General features: G+C 42.4%; 1 protein-coding gene across 3 annotated transcripts in view; it reads left to right on the top strand.

Moving 5' to 3' along the window:
• The window catches only part of ZNF592 (zinc finger protein 592), a 393935-nt gene that overhangs the window by 2327 nt on the left and 365624 nt on the right, over positions 1-25984 (top strand). For all 3 annotated transcript variants that reach the window (XM_085644054.1, XM_085644056.1, XM_085644055.1), the window contains exon 2: positions 17212-17397. The gene's annotated coding sequence lies outside the window, so the exon portion shown is untranslated. The remainder of the gene's footprint in view (positions 1-17211; positions 17398-25984) is intronic.

The following is a 25984-nucleotide window of genomic DNA, read 5'->3' as shown; positions in this document are numbered from 1 at the left end:
AGTGTCTCTGGTAAGTCTGCAAGAAATAAGTTGAATAACATGGGGGCTAAAACGCATCCTTGTTTGAGACCTTTTGAGGTGGGAATTTTTCTTGATATTTTACCACCATTTGCAAGTTTTATCCTAACCCATGTGTTGGTATGCAAATTCCTCAGTTGGGAAAGGAGATTGGAAGGAATACCCCAGTTGTCGAGCTTTTGCCAAAGCTTAGTGCGGTCGATGTGGTCGAAAGCTGCTGTAAAATCTATAAAACATAGGAAAAGTGGGTATTTTCCTTGTTTAGCAGCGTCCATGAGTAGGGTCAGTGCTGTTATGTTGGTTATGGTGCCTTGCCTTTTCCGGAAGCCAGTTTGGGTCAAGGGTATTACCTTGTTTTCCTTGGTCCAGGTAGATATTTCTTTTAGGAGGAGCCCTGCAAAGTATTTGGCCTCTGTATCAATCAGAGTTATTAGACGATAGTTTTTTGGTTCAGCCCTAGCCCCTTGTTTGTAAATTGGGCTTATAATTGAGCCTCTCCAAGAGTCTGGAATTGTGCAATTTATGCTTGCATATTGAAAGATGGGCTCCAGTGCCTTGCTCCAGAAGACCGGGTCGTTTTTAAACAGTATAGATGGTATCCCATTGGGGCCCGGGGCACCTGAAGGACGACCCGTTGTTATTTGGTTCATTATCAGTTTGTTAATTTGGGCCATATTCTCTCCGTTTATGGGCGGTTCGGCTGTGTGTTCTGAGGAATGCTCTATATTTTGGGTCGGAGCTATTCTTATTTGGTTGTTAGGTGAATACTGGCTGAGGAGTTCTGATTGATTTTTGATCTTAATGCTAATCCCCGGCGTGTGGGGTTTGGAATAGGTTGTTGATTCTTCATTGTTATTGAAATGGTTGAAAAGAAAATTTGCCCAAACCTCTTTGGAGATGTTGGAATTAATTCCGTGATGCTGCGGCTGCTGCAATTTGTTTATTGATTGCCAAAATTTAACGTTGTTTTTTTGTTTGGCATCGTAAAGCAATTTGGCCCAGAAATCGTTGTTCTTTGTTGTTTTTCTTAGCCAACTTCTCTTTTTTAAGAGGGCTTTAGTTTCACGTAGCGATTGTTGAAGGTTTTGGTTTCCAGGTTGTCTCCGTAGCTGTCTTAGTGTATGGTTTATTGTTGTTTTCAGTTTCTTCGAGTCGGGGCTGATGGTTTTCAAATTTGGAGGGACGTTTGTGTACTTTTTGGAGCTTTTATTTACAGGAAATCTTTTACCAAGATTGGCGATGAAAGTATCCCAAATTTCAAGTGGGTGAACGAGGTTGTCTTGTGCTTCCTTCAGCGCTTCTTTAGCCTGTACTACTACGTTTTCCATGTCTGTTGAATTGCACCTAATGCGGTGGAGGTTTATTGATCCCACTGGGACAATAGATGTTTCTGCCTCCTGGTGTAATATAGCTGTAGAATGTAGTACCATCTCTTGCGGCATATGGTCACTAAGAGTACTGTTGCCTATTTGAAAAGATACAACTTTGTTGAACATAGCTAATGTTGTGAAGGTGAAATCTATCGTGGTCGATGCTTTAAGTGAATGGTACGTTGGTGCTGGAGGGTTATCGTCTTTGAAGCGGCCATTGGTTGCCCTCAGGTTTAGGTGTTCAAGTTCTGATAGAAAGAGTATTGAGCTCTTTGTAGATTTGTTTACCGATGGGAGGCCTTGGTTTGGGACTCCCCAAATGCCAGTCAGATCAAGACAGAGGTCGTCTTCCTGTGTTGTTCCTAGGAGATGCATGTTGAAGTCTCCTGCCACGATGACTTTATCGGTGTTTTCCTCCTCCATTAATCTTGATATCTCTTTAACCACTTCCTTTGATGATTGTACTTTATTTTTCGGGTGGAGGTAAACATTTATCAATATTACCTTTTGAGTTTTCTGGTCAAGAGACATTTTGATTACTGAAGCTTGTATACAGGTTGGGGAAGTAATGTGACTTGTTAACGGATGCATCTCCCCGAATTTCAGTATAGAAGAAAAAAGGAGCAGACCGCCCGAATGGCGTCCGAATCTGGTATTTTTTATTGCAGGTTTGAAACATGAAATGTATCCCGGGAGGTCAAAGGCTGTGTCCTCCCAGGTCTCCTGAAGTAAGATAATGTCAAACATTTTGAGGTAGTTCAGAAATTCCGGGTCACTTTGTTTGGAATTAAGGCCATTAATATTCCAGATAGTTATTTTAATTTCATTAGAGCCCTTAAAGAAGGGCAATGTAGGTAATGTCTTTTGTCAGTTTGGATTTGTTAGTCGAATAGTCCGTTGTAAGCCTTGCCTTCCATTCATGGTCGAGGGACCCATTGAGGGGAACTGGTTGGCTGTTGGAGAACTGCTTCTTGCGCCCCTTAGGATTGAAATCGTTGTACGACGTGGGCTGTCTGAGATTAAAAATGGAGTTGGATATTGAGGTTTGGGGACTGTTATTAGTGCTACCCCCCAGTTTTGAAATGTTGTAATTTCGTTGCTGATTCTAAACGCTATCTCCGATGTTCTCCAGGTTGTTTTGGAGGCTTCCGAGTTTGTTGAGTTGTAATTTTGGTAAGAATTCAACAGACAAAAGGTCGGAGCTATGAATCGTTGTTAGTGATGGGATAGCTTGTAAGAGGCGTAATATATTCCCCCTGTTTAGGATGTCTATCCAGCCTCGGGACTTATATCTGGGGGCAAAGATAATCATGTCGGAGGCCTCTGCGTCGGTGAAATCGTCGGTTTCATGTCTGCTAGGGGAAGCCGCGCGTCTAGCCATAGATGCACTGAGGCAGTCTAGTGCAAGGTTGCCCGGTCCACTTTTTTCATTTTCTTTTGAAGGTTTAGTTTGGGGGTACCGACCTTTATCTTCTAAGTCTCCAGACGGAGGCGAATTTTGTGTTTTTGAAGTTTCATGACTTTGTTGTCCTGCCATCGACTCTTGGGTTTGTAAGCTTTTATTTACCTTATTCGATGTTTGGGCCTTTATTTGTATGCTTAAAGGTTCCTTGTTAACGTGAGGCTCCTGAGTTTTAGGCATTGGAGATGTTTCCAATATGGGGTAAGCGTTGGTCTTGTCACTGTCTGGTGTGCTTACCCCTGAGTGATTTATGTTGGGACAAGTTTGCAAGTCCGTTTGAGGTGTTATTCCTATTGAGGTAGGATTTCTTGTGGTGATGATATCCGAGTTCGACGTGGATACATTTTGATTGTTTTTTATTTTTAATTTCGTTTCTGCATGATCTTTTGACAACCAAGTAAGCAAAGGTTGGGCAGGGGCCGTGTTTTTCCTTTTTCTCCCCTTCCTTTTATTTTTGCGACCAATGTTTTTTCCTGCATTTTCCTTGCTTGATGACAATTGGTTTGTTGGTGCTTTGCCTGGAGGGGTATCTTCTAGGTGTTGCAGCGCCCTGCACTCACCTATTTCATCCTGCGTGGTCGGAGGTAAGCTCTCAATTGGAGATAGATTCTCCGAGTGATGTAATGCTGTTTTTGTTTTCTCCTTTATAGGTAGAACTGAGTTTTCTCTTGTTTGAGATGTAACGACAGCTACAGACAATATGTCGCTAAGAAGTGATGGTAGCATGGAAAGTTTATCTATAATTGGGGCGCAGTTACAGTCTTGCCGAAGGAGTTTATCGTTGAGGACTGCTTCCTGTCCTCTTCTAATTAACCCATTTAGGTCGGCCAGCTTTGTATCAATAGCAGATGTAAATTCTGCCAGGGTTTGAAGTACTGACAGCTGTAGGTCCATTTTATGCGACTGCTATTTCAGTGCTTCAGTTGAGTATTGCATGGTGCTAAGAATTGTTTCCCAGTAGGCCTCTTTAGCCTGTTTACTATACTCGCTAGCTTTTGTCTTTGTGTTGGTTGTGTTGTTTTGAGGCTTGTTATTGTATGAGGCTACTAGATCCTCCCATTCTTGGGAGGCTAGGAAGGACATATCGCAATCTGAGTTATAAATAGTCGTAGGATTAGGTCTCGGTGGAGATTTTATGTCTCTTTCGCGTTCCTCTTTCTCTGAGATTGTTATTTCTTTTTGAAGCCAGTCTCTATTGATTTGCGCATGACTCTGCCGTGGGTTTAGGTCTTTTCCATCTGGGCGTACATCGCATACTTGAGCTATCGGTCGTTGCGATTGGCCATTAGAGAAGTGCAGTTGACTGATCCCTGAGGAGTAGGAGTCATCAGTTAGTGATATTTTGTGTTCTTTAGTTAATAAGCAGTCTGAGGGGGGAGGACTAGCGGGTGACAAGAGAGTTTGTTCCGGAATTTGGTCGATTCGATACTGAAAATTCTGTTCTCCTGCCTGGTTGATATTTATAATTGCATTTGGCAGTTGTAATGATAAATTATGTATAGTTGTGGGCTCCAAGGAAAGGGGGTCCTTTGATTTTACGGCGCACTCATGAGGGCTGGTTGTTACTGTCTTTGTTGAAGAGTTTTGCTTTTGTGTTTGAAGTAAGACTTGCTTTTTGTCTTTTAGTTGTAAGGGAGAACAGTAGGATTGTGTATGTGTATAGTTTTTGTCGATTTTAGTGGCAAAAGCCCCTGCTTCCACTTTTTTGGGTGGAACGCAGGCTTCTGTTGCATTAACTAATTCTGTATTTGAGACTTTTATCTTTTCTAAGACGTCAACGTTTTTTAGATCGCGTTCTTTTGTAGGCAGTGCGTTGTGTAGATATCTTTTGTCTGGTCCGTTTTGTTCAAGTTCTGTTTGTGGTTTTAGGTTAATATTTTGTGAATCCGTTGAATGAATTTGTGCCACTGTTTGCTTTAGACTTAGTTTTGTTTCAGCATCGGAAATAGAGTTTGATTTGAGGTTGCTTAGATGTAAGGGTGTGTGCAAACCTTTGATCTCACTTGTCTTAGAGAATATTATGGATGCTGGATCTTTCAGAAACGCGAACTTTGTAAAGATCTTAGGCTGAAAGGAGTATGGGTTCTTTTGTTTGGAAGGGCCCTCTATATTTATTAGACTCCTGTTTTCAGGGTTTAGGCATGAGCCTGCCGTGTGGATGGTTGATTGAGCGATAGTTGTAGTTGGTTTCAACGCTTCGTTTAGTGGTAATGTTACCAGCTTTGAATAAGTTTTGAAAGGGGATTGACCTAGGTTCCGGTTGGCTATCTGGTCGTCCAGTAAAGTTGTTAATTCGCTAGAGTTTAGATGTGGTATAGGGTTTCTGGTTGTCTCAAGTTTGGCGTTTTTTGCTTTCTGGCTGTCCAGTTCATCATTGACAGAAACCTCGGAGCAACATTCGTAATTTCCGTTGTCTAGCGTTTTTTTCCTTTTTGATGGTTTTTTTGCTTTTTGTGCAAGTTTAGTGCAAGGTAAGTCTTTTCTTGTCCTGCCGGATCTCATGTTTCCCGGTTATGAGCTTCGAATTGGGATCAGATGAGCACTATCTTTGTTGGGAGGCGATCTATGCTACCATCGGTCGGTTGTTCCTGGTCGCTGGTTTTAGCTTGTATGCTTATGTACGTATGTAAGTTCAAGTATCCAGTGGGGTGTGCTCTCAAGATTCTACTCGGCTGTGTCCCAACCCCACCTCCGTTGTCCTCTCTTGAGAAGTGAGGGGCAGGACAGACCTGGGCAGACCTGGGAAGTGCAGTGAAACAGGAACGGTGGCTTGAGGGGCTATCTTTGAGTTAACCTGGTATTCTAGCTGTTCTTGCTGCTATTACCACATACAGTTTTGACAATAACGGCGGATGAAAGCTCTCACCGGTTTAGGTAATGGGGATTTTACCTGCTGTCCTGGTTAGTGAGCACCACCTAGTGAACCTCCACGGGCGGCTCCTTCCGCCTCTCTGGTGGCGCCTTCTCTTCTCCTCCCCTCTGCTCACTATTCCTCTGCTCGAACACGAGGGAATGGAGGGTGGGACGAGACGAGGTGGGCGAAGTTAGCAATCTGGGCAGGTTAATGGGGCTGAAGCGGTTGCACACCCCCGCGGGCCGCGAGGCGCGAGCCTGCCGCTGACTGCCTCAGTGTAGTCCGGGTAGTCAGGCAGCACCTGCGCTGCCGCTCGTTTTTTCCAATCCGACCCGGTTTGGCCCAGCGTCTCCGAGACGGTCCCTGCAGCCTGCAGCCTGTGCCCCCGCACTGCTCAGTCTTCTAGTTTGAGTGTAAAGGGCAGCAACTCCGGGGCTCCGGGGGTCGATACGAGTCGGGATTAGGTCGGGATGGTTCGGGTCCGGGTCCGGCCACAGCACCACCCCCGCTGCTGCTGCTGCTCCTCCGCTCGCTCGCTCGCCGAGAGGTTCCCGATCACGTGACGATCACCGGCCAACCAGTGACAAACACCAAGTCACACTTGGTTAGTGAAACAATTACGAGTCGCCTGTGCAGAGTGATCTAGTCAATGTTTATCTCCTGCAAACCCCAGGAGGTGGTACATGCTGTTTTTACTCTGAACCACAGTTTCCGAGCTGTATTTGGAAATGTATCAGAAAGGTGAGGAAAAACAGTTTTAACAGGTTTATAACCAACTCATTGTACATCTCTACAAACATGTTTTACCTACTGTTTACATTACTAGTTTTAAATGTGCTGTGTCACAATAATTATTTAAAATGTTTAAATGGATCAGAGTAGAAAAATGTCCAAGAACCTAATTTCAAAACATGTTGCATTCTTGGCGATTACTAAATGAGGGCTTTTGACTTCTGTGAGCACTTGTGCCTTGGTTAGAATTACAAGGAGTTTACTAATTTCGCCATGAATTGTGCCTCTCTTTCAACGTTGGCCAGTTACTTCAGTACATAATGCTTTACTGGGCTCTGATAGACACGTGAACATGTTTATTTTTGATAACCAAATGCTATGGGACCCTCGCTTTTTTCAGTGAATGTATAGATTCAGTACACCATCAGCAGTGTGGGTACACAGTGCACCTTCGTGTAACTAACAAGAGGGTTCCACGTACTTAGTAGCTGGGAGATTTCTGCCCTCCTCTGAAATGATAATTATTTTTGTCAGGGAGAGTCTGTCCTCCGTGACAGCCGATAGTGGTGAAGGGGCTATTCTCGCATTCATTAGACAGACAGCCTTCTATTATATGTTGAAGAGTAAAACAATAATCCCCACGTTATGTAAGGTAATGTACACACTGACAGTTTTTCATTCAATCCAATTAGCTTATTGAAAAGGTCAACCAGGACCAGTATTTTTAATGATTGAGGACACATTTTATAATTTGACAGAGGGAGAGATATAATCAGTGGTGGATGGTGACATTTGAAAGTGGTGGGGCGTAAAAGTTGGGTATGACTTTTACATAGCGAGGATGTGAGCCAGCTTATTTGACAAACACGGGGACCTCCTTTAGAGAAAATTTGAAAAAAGATTGGCAAATGGTGAATTGTAAAGCAAATTAGTAATAAAGCAAATTTTAGAGAGTAGTGGGAATGTATAATCTTGAAATATTAAACACATTAAAATAGCCCAATATCTTCCTGCATTAATATGTTCAACAGTTACTGTAAAGCGTAAAAACTAAAGCCCTTTAAAGTGTGTTCTTGCTCAGTGTCTTGCACTACCTGTGGCATCAACTTTGGAAGAAAATGCTCCTACCAGGTTTAGGTAAGCACCCACAGCTGCAGGCTGCAACTAGTCATAAAGAAATATGTGCAGACAGGTCTTTAAGTGGGACAAAAAAAGTGGGGGGGCTCTCTAAAAGGTAACATGTAAAATACATATCTGTGATACCCATAATGTGCCACCCGACCTGTAAGTTGGTTTCTATCTGAAATGTAATTGCATCCTGATATAAAACACAACTGACATACACCCCAAACCTGTCAGTATGATTGCCTTTTTTTCATTGATTGTTAGCTGTTTAAGATGAATGAGTAACAACAATGATTTGTTATGAATAATTAACGTAAATGTTTCGATTCGGAAATTATGAGTCTGAATTAAATAGTTTTGAGGCCTGTGGAAGGAGTTTTGGCCTTCAGTTATGTGTGCTTTAAGTTAGATATGCATGCCATTTTTCTCTGCAAATCTCGTCCATCTTCAACCGACTCTTTCCTCTTCAGCTCCCTCTTATAACTCTCCCCAAAATGCACTTCCTCGCATCTCTCTCACTTCACCGCCCCCAAACATACACTACACTCATTCACATTTCAATTCAAGTATTTTGTTTGTGTAAAGTCTTACAATATATGAAAGACAATAATTCACAGTGCAACAAATATATTTTACAATAAAAATCTGACTTTAAGATAAAAATCATTCATTAAGTTAATCAAAATCATCCATAATATAAAATGTATTAATAACGCGTATCTCCTAAGACAAATTAGCGGTGACATACGTCCTATATTATCTCGCAGATTAGTCTTGCGGATCTAATTTCTTCCTTATCATTAATACAAAGTTTACAAAAGCTGTGTTCAAAGCTATGATGTCTGATTGTAGACCTCTTATAAGTGCTTGTCTACATGTCTGTATTCCGTGAATGTTAAAATGTCACTTAAGTATAGTTCTTCTTTCTTCTTCCTTCAAATTTGAGCATATACATAGCAAGTGAATAATGTTCTCTTCGCCAATTTTACATAAACAGCAACGCATCAGTCCGTTGTTCGAAGCCATGGTATTACATGACCTAATCCTGGTAAAAGACCAAAACGTGCTTTAAAAAAAAATGCTTCTCCCCAGACGTGGGCCACTTGCTCACTTTGCCACTGGATTTAAGCCAGCCTGGCTGATTAGCCAGAAACCGGCCCCAGGATGCTTGTTTCCGGTCCAGGGAAGACATGGCTTGGCATTTCGAGCTGGACTGTTCCCATGAGGCACAGGGTCAGACTGATTTGCATATTGCCATGTCTGAACTGGGGTGGCGGAGTGAGCTAAAGAATGATGATGGATTAAACACAGATCAGCTGACTGGGGGCGAGTGCTTGCATTGTTCAACACTCTGTCCTTCATCCCCTTTGGTTTTGCTTTGTTCGCCCTAAGTTGGCAGAGTATGCCCAGACGTTTGTCCCTTGCTCACTTTGCCACTGGATTCAAGCTAGCCTGGCTGATGACGGCTGATTAGCCAGAAACCGGTCCCAGGATGCTTGTTTCCGGTCCAGGGAAGACCTGGCTTGGCAGTTCGAGCTGGACTGTTCCCATGAGGCACAGCGTCAGACTGATTTGCATATGGCCGTGTCTGAACTGGGGTGGTGGAGTGAGCTAAAGAATGATGATGGGTTAAACCTGGGTCAGTTGAATGGGGGCAAGTGCTTGCATTGTTCAACACTCCGTCGATCATCTCCTTTGGTTTTGCTTTATTTATCCAAGGCAACTTGTAAATATTTCCAAAATTTGGATTTTTGATTTGTTTGCAATTCCTGCCATAACAAATTGGACAATTGATTTCAAATTATCCATTTTGATTCTTTTCCACATTTTTATGAATTGGCCTTTCCTTACAATTAGTTGGTTAGTTAGTCCCTATTCGAATCTAATTTGGGCAGGCGATGCATTGAATGGTAGGTGAAAAAGTGATTTGAAGGTTTTCGTCACAGCATTATTAATGATTATGGTGTCTTTGCTGCACAAAGCTTGGTAATCATTTTGTTGATATTACATTTAGAAACGGGAGGTAGCTCGGTCCCTCTAAGGACTTCTGCAAGGTTCTGAATACTGTCGATAAGGTATTGGTTTTCCTTTGCATATCAACCTTGTGTGGATGGAATGATCCTTTATCGTCAAAGTACTCCCAAATATTTGTATGATATTTCTTGTTCTAATTGCAAGTTTTGGAGGTACTATTTGTGCTTATACTTTGTCTCTTGGTTTCGTTTATAACCATATCTTTTGCTTGAGAATACCTTGATATCCTATTTATCAGGCGCTGTAACCCGGCTTTTGTTTGACTTAATAGGATCACATCATCTGCATATAATAGGTTTGACGTGTGTACTAGCTAATTTTGGAGGATAGGCGTTCAACGTGTCCATCGCATGTGATGGATCTTTTAGAAACAGGTTAAAAACCAACAGGGCAAATACGCACCCTTGCTTTAGGCCCATGGACGTTACAATTTTCTTTGTAACACACTTGCCATCACCTAACCAAACTTTAACCCAAGTATTTGAATAGAGTAGTTGAATCAGTTTCAAAAGGGAAGATGGTATTCCTTGCTCTTACAGCGTTTTCCAGAGTACTGCCTAGGCACACAATCGAAGGCTGATTTTAAAGTCCTCAAAACACAGATATAATGGTTGCTTCTTTGATATATTTGGCCATTATGTAATGATTAAACTAGTATATTTGTTGCAGTTCCCAATCCTTGCATGAACCCCGTTTGATTATGTGGAATTATCTGTATCTCATTTGCCCATGCAGAAAGGTTTGTCTGAAGGACTCCTGCAAAAAGCTTGGCATCTGTGTCTTTTAGGGTCATCAGGCGGTATTTACCTGGCTGTGTCAAATCTCCTTTTTTATGTATAGGTGATATCAATGAATCCTTCCATGTTTCTGGTATTGATGATGATTTGATGGATTTCTCGAATACTTTTGCGAGATACTCTGCCCAACGGCGGGATTTTCTTTGTATAATGCAAACGGAATCCCATTAATTAACATATTTGATTTTCGGTTATGTCAACCTTCTATTCCAAGTTCTTTGTTACAATTCTTGCATCATTAGGCCTAGTGCCCCTTTGTGTGATTTCCCAATTACTATTTAGATGTGCTGTTAGGTATCTGATCCAGTCAGCCTCACTTAATGTAGACAAAACTGATGTTTGGGTAGATCGTGGTAGGCCATATATCAGTTTCCAGAAGTCTCTTGAGTTAGTCTTTTTACTTGTTAATAGCACTTTAACCCAGAGTGCTTATTTTGCTTGAGTTTTTGCATGCCAAAATTACCTCTGTTACTCCTGGTTAGTACTTCTACATTTAAATAGTATAATCGTATTATCTGGATTTTGTTTTTTATCTGTCTCAATAGCCTATTACGAGTTCTTTTTAGGATACAAGTTGTATATGATAATTTGGTTTTATTTCTAGCTTCAGCTTGATTCCTTCAGGTGTTGTTTGTAGTAAGGTTTTGAAGCAAATTTAATTTTTATTTATAAAGTCCTCCCAGATTTCTATTACAGTCAGAAGTTTCACAAAGCTTTCTTTAACACGTTTTAGAGCCGGTATACTGGTAGATACTTTGGGAGTTTTATTTCCAGTACAGTTTTCTGTAATTAACTGTTCCCATTATTTTCGGGGCGGTTGCAATTTTTTTATGTTGTATACATTGCAACTTCATTACACATATTTGCTGGCTATGATCACTAACATTTGATTTTTCAATGTGAAAGGATGATATATTGTTGAATAAATTCAAAGATGTTCATATGTAATCAATTCTTGATTTATTGTCATGAGAGTGAAATGCCATGCTAGAGGTGTATCCTGTAGACACCTCCTGTTTAACATTCTTAATCCCAGCGATTCTATAGCCTTTAAGAGATTTATTCTGACTTTACTTCCTGGGTTACTCATTACCATAGGTAATGTTTGCTGAGGAATTGTCTGTAAATAGTCCAGTTGTAGGATTGTATCATCTCTTGAATAGGGCAGTAACAGATTTAGGTTAAAATCCCCTGAGATAATATATTCACTGTATGGGTCCTCAATCATTTGCTGTAATACAAAGCTCATAAGAAACGTACTCCTGTTTTTCCTTGAACTTAAATTAGGATGCATATATAACTTTATAAGTTGGAAGTGATTTTGATTTGTTTTTTTTCCATGTACCATACCTTTACTATTACAATGTTATTGTTGTTTAAGACCCCTTGTTCGTGCTCCATTTTCAAATCTATAGCAATGAATATTACTAGGCCCCCACTAGGACGCCCATAATTTCTTTGTTTAATTGCTGGCTCAAAGTACCCTTTAAAGCCTTCCAACATTAGTGGATTAGTAGCCCAAGTTTCTTGCAAAAATATAATCTGAAAGTTGCTTGACATCGAGGAAAGGTATGCATTTTGTATTTTAGAGCATACCCCGTTAATATTCCAGAAGCATAGTCTTATAAATTCTTTTCGATTGTGTATTTCCTCCTTGTAGTTCTTTTGGTTATTCTGTTAAGGTTGCAATCCCTCATGAAGGGCCGCTGTAATCCAGCCTTCATTTAAACCTGTTTCGCAATTCTTTTTTAGTTTGATTCATTATTGATGTTCATAGGTTATCCGTTTTGCCTATCGGGTTTTTCAATATTGAGAATACCTGTTGTGTTATTTTTTTCTGTTGATATTCCGTTCTCTCATGTAATGTGTCTTGGGTATACCGTTTGATGGGGCCTACTTATCAATGTCTTTTCATGATTGTCTTCTTTATTTGGGAGAAATTCGATGGCTTCTATATCTTCACATGTGATTTTTCCTAAAGAAGGGATTACTTTAAAGACATAAAATATTTCCTCGATTTAAGATATCATGTCTACCTCTGGATTGGTATTCTGGTTTAAAAATAAGTGGGGTATTACCATCATTGGGTGTTTAATTACTTCTGTCAATTACCATGGTAGTTTGTTCTTTCTTTGATAAATTAATTTGTAAGTTTATTGTCCCCATCCAGTACTTTAGAATCATGTGTGCACCCTTTTTTGATCAACTATGGGACTGCTTTGGACTTTTTTGGACTATGATTGTTCTCTGTACTGCATGTGTAGAATATCCTCCTGTATCAACATCCAGCGGTTCTTAAAAATGTTTCTAGGTCAGATGGTCTTTTTTTCTTTTTCTGCTTTTTTCAGTGATACATCGGTCTTGGGCACAGACATTTCCTGTGATGGCTTATATGCTTCACACAACGTAGCTTTTCTCTCCGTTTTATTCATATTTGTCCCCTATATGTCTGAATCATAAGATTGTATTCCACTTTTTCCTTTTTCCAAAGGTGAGTTTTTTTTGTTGTTCACATAGCTTACTATCTTCTTTGCGGTTCTCCTTTTAGAGTTTTTTTTTCTCTCCTGCCTCTATAGAATTGAGGGAAATATTTTTAATTTGTGTAATTTAATTATAATTATCTGTTCACCAGGTATTGGTTTAGCTTGATTCCCCAATAATTTGTTGTTGATTGAAACTGTCTGTACTATTCCCCTTTCGTCCTATTGTTTGGTTTTGTATATTGTTTGTTGGATTACTTTTGGTCTTATTTCTTGCTTTTCTTAGGTTTTTTTTTTCTCTGTGATTTTTGCCATACTAAAAGACGGAGAAGTTGATGGCTTATCTCCTAGTTCTTCTACTTTTTCTTCTATAGATGGAGCCCTATATTTTTGAGTGATATTTGATATCTTTCTTTTTGCTGATCTTAACATATTTCCATTGTTCTCTTTTGCATATTCGACATTCCACCCTGTATGCTCCATGAATTCGGCTGAACCAAATTACTTTGTGATTTTATATTTCTAGTTGGTTAAATTTCCTCTGTTTTTCCTACTTCCCGCTATTCATTAGACCTTCTGATTTGTAGATTCCATTTTAAGTCCTCAAGTATAGAGCTCATCACATCCGATATTATTGCCAATTAATTGATTAGAGGAGCACACGTACAATCCGAATATGAGGCTGTAGCTTGTGCTCGCAATATCAAGTTGTTTAATGTTGCCAATTTCTGGTCTATTCCAGCCACTGAATTTGCCATGACATTAAGCAAATCGATTTGTACCCCTATTTTATTTGATTGATACGTGAGCGCTTCCAATATTAGGTGTGAAGTTCTATAGAATATGGCCCCAAAATCTTGTTTGCCAGTTGTTGGTAGGTTTTGGTTTTGTAAGCATTCTGACTTACATTACGATGTATCCATGGTACCAATTGAAGGATTTATTCTTTCTTTATCTGTCTTTTTTTATCACACTCAAGGAATGTTCATAGCTGCAATTATGATTGTTACATGGTGTACTCCAAAACTGCAAGTTGTCCCCTTTTATTTCAGGTTCTCTTTTTCTTTCTTGATGTCCTTTTATCTCTCCAGAGAGGTCGTAAAAAAGTAAACTGTTCTCCACATCCGATCTTGTCACTGAGTTTCACTTATTACATTGTATTTTAATTCATGAACACCTGGTACTGATGAGTTATGATTTATCTGGTTTATTTCAGGGGAAGAGGGCATTACAGCCATCTCAGTTTTACGCTTTTTAATTTCTACTTTAACTTCCAAAGGGAGTAGTACCCCCGATATCAGAACTTTCTGTGGTTTACTAGCAGGTATTTCAGGTAAATGCAGATATTCTTGTGTCATTTATATTGTTGATGCTATTGTTAGCATTTCCATGTCGGTTATGTGCCCCCCACCCCTCCTTGATCTCCTACAGTTTCCTCTTTCCCGTAATGGTTTTGGGTAAACATACTTTGTGGGTCCTGTGCCTGATATAAAGCTTGTATCTTACATTCTGGTTTCATCAGAGATTGTAGGCAAGTTGTTTCTGCCTCCTTTTGTACTGATAACATAGCTCCAACTGGATATTTAAAAAAACCTAATTTTTGAGGAATTTTCGTTGATTTTTCAAACATGTATGTAATCTGCGAAATGAAGGATTCCCCCCCCCCCCCCCCTGTAGTTTTTTCTTCTTATTGGGGGGGACATTTCTTTACCTGAACGCATGCTTCTGTATTGAAAAAAATAGTTGTCCTATTATTCCTGGGTATGATCACTGCCAGATACATCAGTATCTGGTAACAGCCTGATATTTATATGCCTGTAGGTGGCTAGAGTGAGACCAGCGGGAGTCTTCAATCTGACACCTGGTTGCATTTGACTATTTTCTGTTCGCTGGAGCACACACTTAGCAATCGCCAGATACTGGCAATTCTCTACAACAGCGTAACACTTTCAGGTACAAATATGAAGGCTTAGAGGTATAGAGCAGACTTAAGTGGCATGCAGAAAAGTATTGCACCTAGTATCTTGATGATGCAGTGCCGGTAGAATACTGGCGCAACTCCTTGATCGTGATCAAGTCTTGCCCAGCTAAGAATCTTTAGTTATCCCCGCTTTTTTGATTAATGAAGGGAACAAACGGCCAATACCAGGTAATTGAAGAAACAGCTAGAGAAACAGCTGAGGGGTTATGAAAGGTTGCAAGATTGCTGGGCAACCGAACCATCAGAGATCAGCAAAACAGACCCCTCCAGGTACCCCCCAAGCGCCAATCAATGTTTGTAGATCAGAGTCGCAGCTAGAGTAAGTGTTACGGGGGCTGTTCAGGTCGAATCAGCTGGTCAGCTTACTCTAGCGTACTCCGGCCACGCCACTCTCGCCTATCTAAATTCTCTACTCCATCCTCCGCACCTTCAGTCCCCCGGCTCGTCCCTCGCTGGTCTTGGTTCCTGGCGCTGGTGAGTGAAGTGAGAAGCGGCAATAAGCATTAAATGGTCGTTTGCGGGTTTCCAGGGCTTCCACCGACCGATGCTCTCCGCTTCCCGCTGATGAAGTTGAGTCTGGTGGGCTTGGAACGGTCACACCGGTTTACTAGTTGCACCGGCTGATGCTCTCTGCTTTTGCTGGTGAAATTGAGTCGGGTGGGCTGAGAGTGGTCACACCGGCTCCCAAGCCACACCGGCTCCGCTAGACAAGATGTTACCTCGACTCTAACCACCAATGACGTCCAACCGTACCTTGCCTCAATGGATCACACCAGAGGAGTCTGCAGCGATACGTATGCAGTGCAGGTCCCCGCCGTTCTGATATCTGTAAAACCGTAAGGAGTTGCGGGCTGTGGGCTGCACAGACCCCCTCTGGATTCAGGACGGGCGGTGGGCAAGCAGCGAGCGAGCGAGACTCTGAGCCGCAAGTCACCCTGCTCCGTATTTGCGCTTCATCACTTACTCACTTCTGCTAGTCTCAACAAGTTGCTGGAGTTGCAGATTCGCTCACTCACATTTAAGCAATTAATTTGCTTTTGCCTTGTAAATATTTTGACATTTGTGTACTCCTTTCCACAGAATTTCAATTGCAACTGGAATACATGACCATTGTTCTGTATGCTTTGCAGAGAGGCCAACCCACCGACAAGCACTTTGCTTTGGCTTCAGTCTCAGAACTCTCAATCAAAGCCCCTCATTAACACTTGGGACGGCTGAAAGTATGCACTATGCAAGAGATGCTTTGAACAAAATACAGACACACAACATGATAAAATAGTGAACACTCGTCGGGAATGCATGATATAGTATAACTTGGAATAAAAGAGGAATTAAATCACAGACATGTATTGCCTTAATGTTTTTAACATTCATTGTTCTTAAATCAATCCATATTTATAGCATTTTATGTTAAGGGCATGAAGATAGGGCCCGCCATATAGCAAATAACTGTCTTTACAATAAGCACATATTTCTCGCTTTACACTTGACTCTGATATTTGGATCAACTTTGCAGTGCAACTAAAACCCTTCTTGTCTTTTGGATGAATTTTGTGGAGGAACACATACAGCAGTTCTACTGTTAAAGGGCCAGGGCCTGGGGTGTCACACTGGGGGAGATTAGCGTGACTTGGGGTCTCAGTACAATATACACAACACAAGAATAGCATTATTACCCTTGCCATTATCAAAAAGGCACCAACTCGATTGTGCTTGCATCCACTCCTATGTGTGCCGAATGTGAAAGGGTTGGATCTATGATGGATTAGCTCCCCTCATGCAGGTATGCAGGTTCTGACACCTGAAACCGTGACCCTGAAAGCGTTGCATGCCTACAGTGAATACTACCATAGGCTAAAATGGCAACAAAGGGCTTTAGAATGGTAAGCCCTGCGTCGTGAGTCACAGTTCAGAAAGTTGATTTACTGCCTGGCTTCCATCTCCTTCAGAGTGAGGGGAGGCAGACAGCTTGGGACATACGGCCCAGACTTAAATTTATCAATTTGTTTAGAGATTTGATCGGCTCTCTTAATAAATCGATCTATTCGATATTTGTGCAGTAATGTGTAGGAATTTCAGTGGGACGTAGCCCTAAAGCCCTAATGGAGAAACCGCACCTGGCTGTGATAGTTTTACTTGTTTTTCCTGAACTGCACAGTAGTGCAGGCAGTGATCACAAGATAAAGTTGCAAAAAATCTACCACTGATAAGCTGTCCTACAATAATTCAGTGTGTGAACTGTAATGAAATGTATCATGTATGTCAGAGAAAAAGCCTCTGATCCGGATTTTAGACAACTCACCTGTTATATTTTGGTCTAATCAAAAACATTAAAGTTTAATTTTTTTGCCCGTATAGGTAATGCGACAGACAGTAGAACTCTCACATCAGCACTGCTGTTCTTTTATGTGGGAAGGCTAAGAGACCAACTACACCATCAATGACGGACCGTGGCAACAAACCACATCACCATTTGTAATGGACACTGCCACTAAATCTCAACAACACGCCTCCTGATACCATCTATACTTCCATCTGCTTCTGGTATGTAAGTAGTTAGCCAGGTCCGCTGGGCAGTGTGGGTTGCATTAGGCAGCGGACAATTAGCCGCTGGTTAACTGCTTGGCTGGCCTGATTTTAGTTCTGTGCTTCAAGGCACAGCTTGCACGTCCGTGACTATGAAGGTTGATACATCACACATACAGCAGTTGGTAAAGTGAAGTTGTTGACCACCTTGCACAAGTGGGAATAGGGGATGTTCTCCCTTAGTTGGCAGTAGGAGGGGTGTATTTGTTCCAGTTTAACTTTTCTAAGTCATTATACGTATATGATGATATCTTTTTTGTTGCATAGTGAGCTCAATAGGGCGATCACATTCAGCGGAAATCATGCCTAACCTCCCAGGTTAAATTCCCTTCAAATATCTCACCTCTTCCCACATGTGATATTGTTTAACTGATTAACAGTGCATCGCATAGTTACAGCATGCTTTATTGGTATTGGCATTTAAATTAAAATGTCTTTGACATTGGATCTTTCAATATTCTTATATGCTACATTGATCCCATAAAATATTTACTAAATCAGGGGTGTGGAATTCCTATAGCCTGACACCCAGGACATATTGTTTGGGGTCCAGGGCAACACGTTTTCTTGTGTATTTTGTCCTTGGGACAAGTAGGCCCAACCCCCTGCAGCACAAACACTTTGGCTGGTAGTTTGCATTACTACATTATGGACCAGGGAAGGGCACTGTCTGCAGTTAAGGTAATATTTTTATCCATATGTTAATGCTGTTCAAACTAGTATTTATGGTTCATAAATTGAAAGCCTTTATTATTAGGGTGAGCGCTCTAAGTAAATGTTGTAAGCTTTGACTACACTACTGACAGTAGTTCCAGTATAAAAATGAGTACACATGTTTCCAAAGTTCAACAAATGAGGCTATGTAGAATGCTCTCTGATTTGATGCAAATATGTGTAGAAGCTTGAAAGCAAGATTGATGATTCTTTGCTTTCAAAATAAAATAATGAAAAAAAACATGAAACCAGGAAAAAAACATTCAGCTAAACTACTGTAAAATTTCAGGTACTGTTTCGTTGCAGCATCTTTAGTAACGTGTTGATGCATGCTAGCATTTCCCCAGAATATTCATTATGGAAAATCAGTGTAACCAGTTTCAATAAGATTATGGGAAACAAAAATAAACAAGCATTAGTAAAGCCAGTAGGTCTGAAATTAGGGGTCAGCCTTTCAGTTTTGTCAATGTGTGACTTTTTTGGCATGGTTTTTGTAAAACCATATTGGTGTGGGAGCTGCCGGGCCCTTACCATTATAACAAACATTGGAAAAGCAAAAATAGTTTTTGGTCTCAAAAAATCACAAGTTGCCACAGTAGTTACTGGCACTGAACAAAACTAGTTTGTGTGCCGAAATGCTCCTTGCGAAAAAGCAGAATGCTGTCATTCACAGTGAAGCCAGCCGATACAGGGAGAGAGACCGAAGTTTAATAAATGCAAAAGGTCATGGTTAACGCCAGACCAAATTAGGGTCCCAATCATCAAAGAAAGTCTCAAAAGTGCACCCATGGTATATGTCCTTGCATTAAGTGCAGCTATACGGCTTTTGTGAATTTCCAAGAATTTACAGAAGTAGGACAACAAATAGTACTCCTAGAAAATATTTGTGAACTGCATTTTAGCATGAGCAAATACGCATGTGTACATTTGTTCATGCGAAAATCTGAGTGTTTGCCAGTTCACTTTCCCTCCAGTCACTTTTTTCCCCAACTATGGAAGAAGGTTTATGTCTGCCATTGTCAGGAGTACATTTGTCAGCATGGGAAAAGATTAGAGAAGAGTGGTGGAAAACCCTTAAAACATGCAAGTTAGTAGGTTTGCACAGACTCAAAAGGGCATTCTAACCCTGGAACACTACCTTGAGCCCCAGTATGTAGATCTGCGGAAATGTGGCAACATGAGGGGATTGCAAGTATTCAAACACTACTATGGTATGAGCCCTGGCATAGTTAAAGAGGCTATTTCAGAGCTCTTATATAATGAGATTGCTAACATAATTTGTCGCCGCACTACATGGCACCAAAGAGACAAGTGGTTTTTGTTATAGGACAAGTAGATTTATGACGCAACCTGCCCCATGGACAAGTAGATATTTTAATAAATTCCACACAACTGCTAACTATAGTATCATTATAATGTACCATAGAAGTGTTTTTATAGTCTCGGAATAAGGATTGTCAGATCTGTGATCATTTTTTAATGGGACTCCTGTAACTTTTGTGTACGTATATTTCACTTTCTAAATTCTGTTGCTTAAACTCACTGTCAATGGCAGAGCACAAATAAAATAAGACTGTACTCTCTCCAGCTAATAGAATAGGCTGTACCCAGCCTGCCAACAGAGAAGTTGTTGGATCATTCAGCAATAAATTATGTTTAATCTTAAGTAGGTTTCACTACGCTGTGCTGTCTTCATATTTGCAGTCAAACTAAAGGTCCATATCCTTCTAGAATTTCAGGACCAATTCATTTGTAAAAATTTCAATTTATTTTTTGGGCGACCTCAACCTGCACTGGAATGATAGAAACAGCTCACCAATACAAATCCTGAACGAGTTATTACATACCAACAACCTTACCCAGCACTGCTTAGAGAAACTCATATCAAAGGGGCAACCCTGGATGCCATCATCGCCCAACGCGACGCAATCACAATAGACCACATCCTACCGGTCGACTGGTCAGACCACCACTTAATCCTATTCCACATCACATCACTGATCATCTCCCAACCTCCCATTCAAGACCCCCCTCCCCACATGGACTAGAAACCTAACACAGATGATCATAGTCGACTTGGAAGAAAAAATAAGCACCCTCCTGCCCATCTTCCCAGACGGTCTCTCCACAACAGAACTCCCATTCCACTACACCACAACTATGTCCTCCATCTTAGACCAACTAGCCCCCCTGAAACTGAAAAAATCCAGGAACATCCCCTCCAGATCCTGGTTCTACAAGGACATTAACGAAGAAAGGAGACAACTCAGAGCTACAGAACGTCTGTGGAGAAAATAATCCCTCCTCTAGCCTCTGCGAGAAACTCAAAACAGCAAGAAGGAACTAAAAAAAACAAAACAACAATGTAAAAACCAACTTTTTCTGCTCCGCTCTTGAAAATGCAAAAAATAGGCCAAAAGAGCTCATTAACATCATCAGGCAACAAACCTCCAAGACCTCTGCAACCCCAGTCCAGGCCTTCAAAGACCTGTGTGACAACTTCGCCAACTTCTTCGACGAGAAAATCACCAAGATTGAGCTATCACTTGACATCAACCTCAATCCCTCCTGCAAAAACTTAGCTCCAACAGTCGAAAACATTACGAGCTTGCTCCCCACGAAAGCCTGGATATCCATCAACCCCGTACCTGAAGCTGAGATTCTCAAACTAATCTCCTCCTCTAAGCCCTCATCCCACATCCTCGACCCTGTACGTATCCAATTGACTAAAAAGCTGAAACTCTCCCTTGCACTACTATGGTGTGAAATCATAAACAGATCCTTAAAAACTGGCATCATACCAGACTGCCTCAAAGTCGGCCAAGTCACACCACTACTGAAAAATCCAAGCCTATACACCAACGACCTGAACAACTTCAGACCTGTTTCCAACCTTCCCTTCCTAGACAAAATCCTCGAAAAAATCGTTCTCCTTCAGCTGAACCAGCACATTGACACCATCAACCTGCTTGATCACCACCAATCGGGCTTCAGAAAAGGCGGTAGTACCGAAACCGCGATCCTCCACATCGTGGATGACATCCCCAAGTCCCTTGATACTGACAAATACTGCTTACTCATCCTTCTAGACCTATAGGCAGCCCTTGACACGGTTGATCACAATCTTCTCATCAAGGCTCTCAAAGACAGAGTAGGTGTGGACGAGGTGGTCCTACAATGGTTCTCCTTCTTTCACAACCGCAAAGGATAAAAATGTATCAAACTTCAAATTTGCGATTTTCAAATTGCGATTTTTAACGAATCGCAATTTGAGAATCGCAAATTGGGATGTAAATAAAACCTCGCAAATAAATAGCGATTCCCTAAAATTCGCATTTTCAATTGCGAGTACCCAAATAGAGATTTACTTATTTGCGTATTCGCTAATTTTGCGATCTCACAAATAAGGAATCGCTAATCTGAAATTCAGGTGCAGCTTGATGACATCACAACCAGGAAGTGTGACCACCCATGCTGCACCTGAATTTCAGAAGCAGAGTGAGAGGCTGGGAGGAGAGTTCAGGCATCACTTCACTGCTACTGTGAGAGGAGACATGGTCAGCCAGGACATGCAGAAGGGGGAAACAACAAGGAAGCAAAAACACAAGTTTTCTGAAAGAGAGCTGGAGGTCTTGATACTGGACATGGCGGTGAGCCATGAGCTGCTCTTCGGGAAGAAATCCCTGCATGTGCCAGAGACACGCAAAAGAAGGATATGGGCTGACATACAGGAGAAGGTAAACTCCATTGGCGTCACCCACCACAGCGTTGAGGATTTGCGAAAACGCTGGTATGACCTGCGCCAGCGCTCAATGGAAAAGGTTGCTGCAAGGCTGGAGGAGGCTAAAAAGCCCGGTGGTGGGACCTCTACTACCACTGCTTCCACGCCACTTGAGGAAATGGTCGAGGGGACCCTGCTACCGGAGAGTGTGAGGGGCGTGGCAGACCTTGACAGCTCCGACCACCCAGACCCAAGACAAGGTAAGAAGCATGCCATCACACCCCTGATACCTCCCTACCTCACCCACACACCCAGGAGAGATCCATGCACACAAGCACACACAGCAATGCATTATGGGAGATGTTGTTACATGCACCTAACATTGGAGCAGTGACACCCAGCTAGGTTCAACCATTATGTGTGCATCAGGAAAGGCAAAATACAGACAGTCAGAACCCATGTAACTACAAACATTGTAATTTATTGCATGACAAATGCAAGGCAAGATACCAATATAATGTGTGCATTTACGTCCACAGCACCACCAGAAACACCGGGACCGATGAGGGGAGGATGAATCCCACAGCGCAGATGTGTCAGGGCAAGTGGAGGAGGAGGAGGAGGAGGAGGAGGAGGAGGGCAGCAGCCCAGTCATCCCTGCAAAACGCCCCCCGTGCATCGCATTGCCACCGCTGGAGGAGGAAACACAGGACACTGATGATGATGCCCACCAAGTTCAGGGACAGTGTGAGCCACAACACAAAGCTCAATCACTTTCAACTCCCATTCCAGCCATACCATCCAGGCGCAGGGCACGTCCATCTACAAGTGCACCTGCCGCAGGAGAGGAGACAGTCTTCAGAGGGCTTGAGTGGCACATGCTTGAAGTGCAGCGCCTGCGGGGAAAAAGCATAAGATCCATTAAGAGACAAATTAGGGTGGGCTTCATGGGCCTGACGGGTGCCCTGGAGGCACTCTTTGCTGAGAAAAGAGAGGACCGTGCTGCTAGGCGCAGGGAGAGGCAGCGCCTCCACACACGCCTTAACTTATACACAAGGGCTGTCAACCGTGTGGCCTCAGCCACCTCAGTGCTGTCACGGCGCTGCATCAGCATGTAGCATGAGACGGCACACTGCAGCCAGGACGTGGCCAGGGGACTAGCCCAGGTCACATGTGCTGTGGACCAGCTGCGGTCAGATGCCACTGCTGGAACAGGATTCCTCAGTCAACTGGAGGCGGACGCCCAATCAAGCAGGAGCAGAATCGCTTCACCGCTCCCACAGGACAGGCGCCGTAGTGTGCATCATGGCAGGGCTGCAGATGCTACTGAAGAGGGCACTTTGCACTCAGGGCGAGGAGCTACGAGCCGTCGGTGCCGACGTTGACGTGCCCTGACTACCAAATGGCAATGGGTGTATCAACCCATTGCACACAGACACTTGTTAAGTATTGTTTCTTCGCACTGTGTGACCAACATGTGCGGGACATTCAGAACTACATTGTGTGCTACACAGGCTGTGTGACGTAATATATCCTGAACTTGAGGAAATTAAACACAGTCTTGCATAAATATATAACATTGTGTTATCATTTCTCTCTTAGAAATAGTTCTGTGTTTTATCTCATCTCTCCTCTGGCGTCCGGACCAAAAACACCGGCTGGCATTCATCCTCGAGCTGGCCCCTCCTCACCTGATGATTCCGAATCGGTGAGCTCCACTGGGGTGCCTTTCCTGGTGGCGATGTTGCGCAGCATGGCACGCGCAACCACAATCTTGCAACAGGTCTCGTGGCTGTATTGTAGTGCCCCTCCATTCTTATGTAGGCAGCGGAAACGGCTCTTGAGTATTCCAAATGTCAGCTCAATGGTAAGGCGGGTGGCTGTGTGGGCACAGTTGTATCTCCTCTCCCCAGCGTTGGCAGGATTCAGGTACGGAGTCATTATGTAGTCTGCATACGCACTGTCACCTGTGGGGTGAGAGGAATCGGGTTAAACACTGTCCTGCCACTGCTGTACTTTACTAGTGTGTCCTTGTTCCAATGCAATTACCTAGTAGGTAGCCCTCACCATACTCCCGATTTGTGAGTTTACAGTGGATCCCACTGTGGCGGAAGACAAAGGAGTCGTGGGTGCTGCCTTGGTATTTCTCTACAATGTCAGTGATAATATGCTTGGCATTGCACACCACCTGTATATTCAGGGAATGGTAGGACTTGCGATTCCTGAACACATACTCGTTCTGGGAGGGGAGGATATAGCGTCATGGATCCCATCTATGCAGCCGATGACTTGGGGAAATTGTGCAATTTGATAGAACTCCTGCTTGGTCTGGTCTAGTGCCTGTGATGTGCTGGGGAAGTTGCTGTGGTGTTGCAGCCTCTCTACCATTGCATCAAGTAACGCATGGAAAAAGCGCAAAAGTGCACTCTGTGAGACCCCTCCTGCTGTGGCTATCATCCCCTGGAAGCTCCCTGATGCCAAGAGGTGCAGTGAACACAGGACCTGTATATGATTTGATTTGTCAACTTGTAGAGTGCGCGAATGCCCGTGGGCGTCTTGCCGCTATGACAGATCCTCATCTCATAGGAACGGTTTCTAGAGTTATGCAGAGAATAGCCAGGTTTTTACTTCCTTTCTGAAGGATTTCAGAGATGGGCAAGTTTTTATGGCAAGAGGCAGCTGAGTCCAGGTTCGTGCTGCATGTACAAGGAAGCTTCTTCCACCCCAGTTAGCTCGCCTGAATCTGGGGACACTAATTAGTTTTAATTGGCCGGATCTGAGATGTCTTGTTGGTTCATATTTTTAAATGAGATCTTAGAAATTGTGATCCTATTCCCTGAAGTGCCTTGTAGGTCAGGCAGAGTGATTTAAATTTCACCCTTTTTTCAATTGGCAGCCAATGCAGGGTTTTTAGTTTGTGACTGATTGGTTCAAACTTAGGTATGCCTAAAACCAATCTGGCTGCTGCGTTTTGTAGGCGTTGTAGTTTAGCTATGATTTTTTTCGTAGCTCCGGCATATAAACCATTTCCGTAATCCAGTCTTGACAGAGCTAAGGCTGTCACTACTGTCTTACGCGAATCCTGTGGTAGATAAGGCAGTATCTTTTTTATCATTTTTAAAATATACCAGAGTGTTGATGACAGCTTGCTGGCTTGGGCTTCAAAAGATAGATTGGTGTCAAGGGTGATGCCCAGATTCTTCACTTTTTCTGATGAGCTTGGGCATCTACCCAAGTCATTAGGCCACCAAACGGGCGACCAGATGTTTGTGTCACCCCCTAATATCATCACCTCACTTTTGTCTCCATTAAGCTTCAGTCAATTTCTTTCCATCCATTGGCTCACCTGTATCATACATAATTGAAATTTTTCTGCTGTGTCCTCCACAACCTTGCTGATGGACACCACAATTTGGGTGTCGTCAGCATAGGATATTGGAGTGAAACCACAGCTTCTTATGATTTCTGCAAGGGGGGCCACGTACAAGTTAAAAAGGGTTGGACTCAGCGAGGACCCTTGTGGGACCCCGCATGGTGAATTAAAGGATTTAGATTTTGCTTCTCCTACTTCTACCGAAAAAGTTCTGTTTACTAGGTAGCATGCAATGAGGGTGCATGCTGAATCGTGTATTTTTGCATTTTTCAAACGAGTTGGGAGAATCTCGTGACTGACCGTGTCGAAGGCCGCCGATAGGTCGAGTAATATCAAGGCGGCCTTCGTTCCATTATCCAGCAGTTTCCTAAGCTCTTCCACAGCTGTAATTAAGGCGGTTTCTGTTACATGTCCTTCACGGAAACCAAACTGAGAGTGGTCTAACCAGTTTCCATCCATCAGATAACGGGATAGCTGTTTGTTTAAAAGTTTCTCTAAAATCTTTGCAGAAAAAGGTATTCTAGCTATAGGTCTTTAATTACTTGGTTCTTCACAGTCCAGATTTAATTTTTTTTAAAGTGGTCTGATTGATATCTTTTTCCAGTCGCCTGGAAAGGTATTAGTTCCAAGTATTTGAGCGAATAATTTTTCTAATACCAGGCTCAATTGTTCTGCACAGATTTGCTATTTTGGGTGGACAAGGGTCCAATGGGCTACCTGAGTTAGTGGTGAGTAAT

This window comes from Triturus cristatus, chromosome 3_1 (genome assembly GCF_964204655.1).
Source record: "Triturus cristatus chromosome 3_1, aTriCri1.1, whole genome shotgun sequence".
Taxonomy (NCBI): Eukaryota; Metazoa; Chordata; class Amphibia; order Caudata; family Salamandridae; genus Triturus; species Triturus cristatus.
This window is presented reverse-complemented; position numbering and strand designations above follow the sequence as displayed.